We start from the raw sequence: 7,253 nt of genomic DNA, 5'->3' as shown, positions 1-7,253 counted from the left end.
GTAAGCAGATGCACACTGTAACCACTTCTAAAAATGTTGGAAAACAATATAACTGCACATTATTAAATTCATAACTCTACTCATTCCTATTAGACTCATGCCTAGCCTCTACGATTAAAACTCATATCTGAGCTCTTGTCAGTGAAAGCAAACCATACAGACCAGTCAGGTTTTCAGGATATCCACAATGAATATGCATGAGATAGATTTGCATACAGTGGAGACAATGCATGCAAATCTATCTCATGCATATTGATTGTGGATATCCTGACTGGCTAGGTGTCCCTGATAAAGACTATAGCAGCAAAATAGCCAAGTCCTCAGCTCCCATCTGAAATCCATCAGAGCATTTCATAGTCTCAACTCATGCACCAGCTTATTCCAAAGTTGAGGTGCCTTTTTTTAACTCTTTTTTTATATATCCAAGAGCAGTACAAAACTCCAAATGCGGTGAATACCAATTTTACAATTTGAATTAAAAAAAACACAAGAACCAAATCGTATCAAATTATATACAGGCTGAATTATATATATATATATATATATATATATATATATATATATATATATATATATATATATATATGTAGTCTGTCTAGTTTTTAAACCACTTCAGAGAGATCCGCCACTTTTGAATTGATTAATTCATTATTGGCCCATTGGAGCACCATGGTCATCTCAACAAGAGCTATTGCTGATTCTGTTTCCAATTAGGTTGTAGTCAAGATGTTTAGTGTTTTCTTATCAAGCACCATCTTTACCACATCTTGTTTGGTTAATTTTGAAAAATTGCAAAAGCTTGGCTTTTTAATCAGGCTTTTAACTGATCTGTAGTTGTTCTTTTCTGATTTTATTTGCCTTAGTGATGCTGTTTATTTTTTATTATATTTGTTTTATTATATTTGTATGTTTGTTTATTATTTTTATATTGGCATGTTGTAATTTTTTTATGTGTAGCTTTTGTAAACAGTTTTGATATTTGAAAAGCATTATATCAAATGTTATTAAAATAAACTATATTTGTTCACGTGTTCATACTTGACTTGCATCCTTTCCTGAAGGTACCTTCAGCAGACCCTTTTTCTCTGATCACAGACAACTGAAGGATGAAAGTATTACATTTTTTTGAGGAACCTTTTAATGAGATGATCCTCACACATGAATAGTCAACTTCCTTCTGTTTAGTAACATAGAGGTTAGTATTGAGCAGGGCAATCAGCAGCAAGTTGTCCTGGAATCCTGCCTGGATTACTGGAGCTGAGATACTCAGTGGGACATGTTTCCTGGAGAATACAACCTGTTAATCTTAAAGTTAGCTGGGTAAGTTTATCCGGATAGGTTTAAAGCTGCTCTGCACCATGACCAGACTTAACTGGATAAACATAGCTGAGTTATGCTGAATATCGGTGCGACCTGGCTAAGTTTAAGCCCCGTCTCAGAATTTCTCCACATCGTTTCTTTTTTTTTTTTATCTGGGTAACTTTAAGCCGGATAATGACTTCCCTGGCTAAAATCTACCTGTTTGCAGTGAGAAATTCAAAACTCAGGGTTAGTCCAGCTAAGTCTAAACAAAAACATAGCCAGACAAACCCTTTTAAATATGGAACTTATGGTAGCATAGTAAATGCTCACAAATAAAGACCAAATTGTCAGTCTGTCCAGTGGATGTTGTTCAATATTATTTCTATTCTTTCCTCATACTTCTTTTAACTCTGCACAGCCTCCTCACTTGTTTAATTTCTCACTCTTTTCCATATCTCTTCATAAAAGGACCAGCTGGTATCTTTTACTCAATAAAATCTAAATTAGGATACAATTATTTTCTTTTCCAAACTTGTAGCACTGTTCATCAGAATTGGTTTAAAAATAGTCAGACTGGTTTGGAGGAAAAGAGAAAACGTGCAGGCTGCATTCTCTCCGTCTCTGCCCCTCACCTCCTCACCCCCATGCCCTGCTTTTCTGTCATAGATAATTCTTTCATAGGGCAGAGGCCTGAATTAATGTAGCTTTACCCTATTAACTGAAGTGGCCCCTGTCCTCAGTTAGCTCCCCTCTCGCTGACACTGAGCCTGCTTTTCAGCCCTAAACAGAAGGCATGGGATGACTTGCAAGGAGCAGCGGTTACAACCCTGGACAGGAGACAAGGGCAGTGCAACCCTGTACACCTTACTGGGCAGACTGGATAGGCCATTTGGGTTTTGTCTGTATAAATAACTTGTGGCAGCGATAGTAATAGTTAGGTACAGCACACACCAAACCAGCCTGGTTTTTCACTGCAGACATCCGATAAGGAAAGGGCAGCATACTAGTGTCACAGCTGAACCCTATATGTATAAAATCTGAGCCTTCCTAGGACCCTGTTTATACTAAGGGCAGATTACATCCCCTTTACTGCCTGCAGTCACTGCTCATTACTCAGGGAATCTGCTTTGCTTTTTTTGCTGAACTACCTTTGAAAATGATTGACTCACCTCCAATCCCCCACCATCCGGTGAAAAATAACAGCATTTAGATGTCTTGCAAGCCCACCAAAATGGCATCCCTAGCTTTGTGCTTTCTTTACAAGGTGTTAATTTGAAAAAAAAAAAAAAAAAAAAGGAACAGTTTGCCAGTAAACCAATTTTAAGACCATGCGGCTTGACTGCAGAGCACAGGGGTCTTCATGTCTCCTGCTCATCGACTTGTCCACGATGACGCTAGAAGTGCTGGTGTCACCAGTACCTGGGCTCCTGTTTAGGTGGGTGGAAGTGTCCATTTCCAGCAAAACAGGGCCTGCTGAGAACGCCTTCACCCTTCCTCATACTGATAAGGATCCAACAATCCACTGCTTATCAAAGGCATTCCCAAACAGAAGAGACCGCTGAAAGCAGCCGTCTCCCCTACAACTCTCCTAATAACACCTGGCCTAGTCTAGGGCCAAACCCTCCCCTTGCTCATAAGAAGCTGCCTTACTGGGTCAGACCAAGGGTCCATCAAGCCCAGCATCCTGTTCCCAACAGAGGCCAATCCAAGTCACAAATACCTGGCATTACCCAAACATTCTTGGAGAAGTCCATTACCTGCTATTAAGTTCACCTAGACTAAGAATAGCCACTGCCATTAGCAATGGTTACATGGAATAGACTTAGTTTTTGGGTACTTGCCAGGTTCTTATGACCTGGATTGGCCACTGTTGGAAACAGGATGCTGGGCTTGATGGACCCTTGGTCTGACCCAGTATGGCATGGTCTTATGTTCTTATGTTCTTAATAAATAGATCCCATGCTACTGATGCCAGTAATAGCAGTGGCTATTCCTTAAGTAGACATGATTAATAGCAGTTTATGGACGTCTCCTCCCGGAACTTATCCAAACCTTTTTTAAATCCAACTACAGTAGCTGCCTTAACCACATCCTCTGGCAATGAATTCCAGGGCTTAATTGTGCGCTGAGTGAAAACGAATTTTCTCCAATTGTCTTATTCTGCTTTCTGTTCCTTACTGTATCCTTGAATTTGTAGCTGTTCTTAGGATAAAACACGTGCACCTTTCATTAGAGGAAGGCACCCGTTCATTTCAAAACTCCCTCTCTCCAAATTCATGCTTCAGCCATCTCTATGGCACGACGGAGGGAAACGCCATAGGTCTTGCAATACATAGAAATGATATATACATTCGTGCATGCACACATAGTATATAGTAGAGGAGAAATATTTCAAACCCCTATTTTCATCAAGCATGAATTAAACTCAGAAATGAAGAGTGCCCTCGTTAACGATGCCTGAAGGGAAAAAAAAAAGATTTTTTTGGCAAGGAGCAGCTGCTGCTCTGAGACCGGGGCCAATTTCTGGCTGGTATCTTCTTCTGAGCACATCACAGATTAACTTTCTATTTATGAAAACTATCTTCAACCTCTGGATCCATGACAAAACAATTAAATAGCCCCCGGTGACCCGGGAGGCCATCATCTTCCCAGGACACGCTTTCTGCGTCCTGCTGGCTTACACTTCTTTTCCTGCCTCGTGATTAGGCAGGTCAGATTTGAAATTCAGCTTCCCCTTTTATGTACTGAAGGGGCAGGAGATGTCAACATTCTTCTAATGTTATCGAGCGCTGCCTCCCCGGTGAAGCACGGGCAAGCTGGCGTCTCGGATGCGGCCAGGGTCAGCGCTCCGTGCTTCCCTCAGCAGCCACAATGAAGGTCACGACTTTGCCCTAGGGAGCAGTCAGAGCCTAGCAATCAGTTCATGGAACTGGGAGTCGGTGGAGTGTTAGGGTTCTTCTGCCCCACGTGACCCGGAGCCAGTCGCTTTTGTCTCCCTGGCCCACAGGCCATGGATGCGTAAAAGGATGCAGAGCCTCACATTTGTCCCAATTCTTCAGAATCCGTCCTGCACTACCAGATAGTCAATTTGCACAGATCTCCAGAGCGTTGCAATTTAAAAGCATTCTGAAAACCTTTCTGGATCACATGTTAGAGAACCGTGTAATGATAATATAGCCATCATGTGCAATAATACTTTCCAGCAGTACGAGTAATTATTATATCTTATTTTTGTATTAAAATTCACATCACAGGATTCTGTTGAATTAAGCGGAAGTACTTTGAATGGTTTAAGATACTGAAGATTAGTGTTTAAAGGTTGTTGTTGGTTGTTATTTTTTTTTTTGCTGTTGTTATCTTTCTTTCGATCTGTGTCGAGCATCTTTGCGTGCGACAACTTGCTGTGATAAGGAAGTGCACACATAGGGTTCAGGTCAGAGAGGCTGAATAAACAGATCACTCCCTCTCCCTCTCCCTCAGCCCCAGTCCCAGTGGCAGTGATGGCGACCGGACACACCCCTAGCAAGGCTCGGCGAGCACAGTGTACGTGAAAGGCCTGGTGGCAGCGGCTTGCAGGGAGCGCACCCTGCTTACAGGTGCGGGTGCCAGGGTGATACTCTGGGCAGGGTCACAGGTTCCAGAGCACCGCCCAGTCCTGGAATACTTTGCTGTGAAGGATCAGGGAAGTGGACCCGCGTCATCCTTCGGCTGCGTTTGCCAGCTCAGGGTCATCGCTGCAGAATGTCACTTTGTCTTTTTTTTTTGTGGGGGGGGGGGGGGGCAGCCTTTCCTCTTGCTCTTTTGGCCCTCCAATCAGAAGTGGCTCTTACCGGGGGTTGTAGCCTATTCAGGGTTTTCCACCCTATTTTTTAACACCCCCCCCCCCCCCACCAGGCCAGCCACTGCTGCAGTGCTCCAGGATCTACTAAAGTAGATCAAGAGTCTGGCCACTAGGTGTCGCTATTGTGCAATGGCTGGGCCTCCCCTCGCTGCCTCCACAACTTCCCCAGCCAGCCCTGGTCCTTTGCATGGTAGAGCACAGCCTTTGCCACTGAGTCACGAGGATGGCCCAATAGTCAACACCTTGTAGCAGAATAGATCAGGGGTTCTCAATCCAGTCCTCGAGACACACCTAAGCAGTTGGATTTTCAGGATTTCCACCACGAATATGCGTGAGGTGAATTTACAGGCACTGCCTCTATGGTATGCAAATCGATCTCATGCACATTCACTGTGGCTATCCTGAAAACCCGACTGGCTAGGTGTGTCCTGAGGACGGGCTTGAGAACAAGCGGCATAGATCATTTTTCTTATGCAAACAGAGAAGTTAAGGCAAGGCTTCCCAAACCTGTCCTGGGGACCCCACAGCCAGCCAGGCTTTCAGGCTAGCCTCATTGAATATGCATGAGAGAAATTTGCCTAACATGGCGTCTCAGTAGATGCATATTCATTGCGGGTATCCTGAAAACCCTGCTGGCTGTGGGGTCCCCAGGACAGGTTTGGGAAGCACCGGGCTAAGGTGAAACCTGATAGTACTGGTGACCAGGGGTTATTTATGCGAGGAATTTGTTGCCAGAGGAGGTGGTTAGTGCAGTTAGTGTAGCTGGGTTCAAAAAAGGTTTGGAGAAGTTCATTAATGGCTATTAATTAAGTTTACTTAGGGAATAGCCACTGCTATTAATTGCATCAGTAGCATGGGATCTTCTTAGTGTTTGGGTAATTGCCAGGTTCTTGTGGCCTGGTTTGGCCTCTGTTGGAAACAGGATGCAGGGTCTGACCCAACATGGCAATTTCTTATGTTCTTATGAACTGTTCAGGTGAGGCAGAGTACAGGTTCAATTACACTTATTAAAAATGTGCTCAGTTAGAGGCCTGGGTTTTGATTCCTGGTTCTGACGGGCTGGAGAGGTAAGATCCCCAGCCCCCGGTCAGGAGGAGTCCCAGCTCTCATACGCTGAAGCATCTCTAGGTGAGATTCTGGCTTCTGGAGGGAAACTTTATTGTGACAGCCTCGACAGAGGTATTTAGGAATGAACGACACCGTTCACTGCTTGCAACACTACAAGAAAAAGCCCTGAAAGCCTTCTATACAACAAAGAAAGCTCTGGAGAAATACAGCTGCCCAATAAAACGACTATGAAAATTATCCAAAAGCATCATTCAACCAGTCCTCTTATACTGAGCAGCCAGTCCCCTGTTTTGGTGCTTTATCCTTCACTAGGAGTGGGGTTCGGGTCTGGGTTTTGAGTCCGGATGGGGCGGGGAGATTAACGTCCAGGACCCTAGGCGCAATCGACCACAGCAGCTTCACAAGGGAACCAAAATCCACACCACAGGCAAAAACTCTGAGTCACACCAGGGTCCTTTCATCACCTTGCACATCCAGGAAGGGAAAACCAAGAAATCCAAAAGAGTCCAAGTTTGGTGTTCAACTAAAAATAGTCTTTACTGAAACTTGAAAAAGGACGAGCCAGGCCACAATACCAGAAATACGATGGCAATGAGTCTGATTGTCAGTTTGTCCATCTCAGGGGGCTATCTCCCTTCTCACGTCCCTTGCACCATTATCCTGATGGGAAAAATATCCTCCCCAGTGAGGGTGGAACAGCGAGAGCGCGGCCCCAACATGTACCAACAACCAGCGGAGGCACCAGGCACCAAAACGTCCCAAAACCTTAACTGCAAATCCAGTTTGGGCAGAGCTGACTCTGGGTTCTTCTACCCCAAAGCCCTTAACTCTTCCTCCCTTTCCACCCTCGCTTGACTGGTGGCTTGGGCAGAAAGATATCCAAATCCCGATCCTCAGGGAGATGGAGGGGGTGGGGTGGGTGGGGGTGGTTAACCCTTTCCCTTCAGATCAAGAAAATCAAAAGTCTTCCAAACCAAACTCTTGTCTGTAGTTGAGACTCGGGAGAAATCTCTCTCTCCTTCCTTCCTTCTTCTGCAGTCAG

General features: G+C 44.4%; 1 long non-coding RNA gene across 1 annotated transcript in view; it reads right to left on the bottom strand.

The window, feature by feature from the left end:
* The window catches only part of LOC115082441, a 58,068-nt gene that overhangs the window by 26,402 nt on the left and 24,413 nt on the right, over nucleotides 1–7,253 (bottom strand). The window lies entirely within an intron of this gene.

This window comes from Rhinatrema bivittatum, unplaced genomic scaffold, assembly GCF_901001135.1.
Source record: "Rhinatrema bivittatum unplaced genomic scaffold, aRhiBiv1.1, whole genome shotgun sequence".
Taxonomy (NCBI): Eukaryota; Metazoa; Chordata; class Amphibia; order Gymnophiona; family Rhinatrematidae; genus Rhinatrema; species Rhinatrema bivittatum.
The sequence above is the reverse complement of the archived record's forward strand: the minus strand, read 5'-3'. Positions and strand labels throughout refer to the sequence as shown.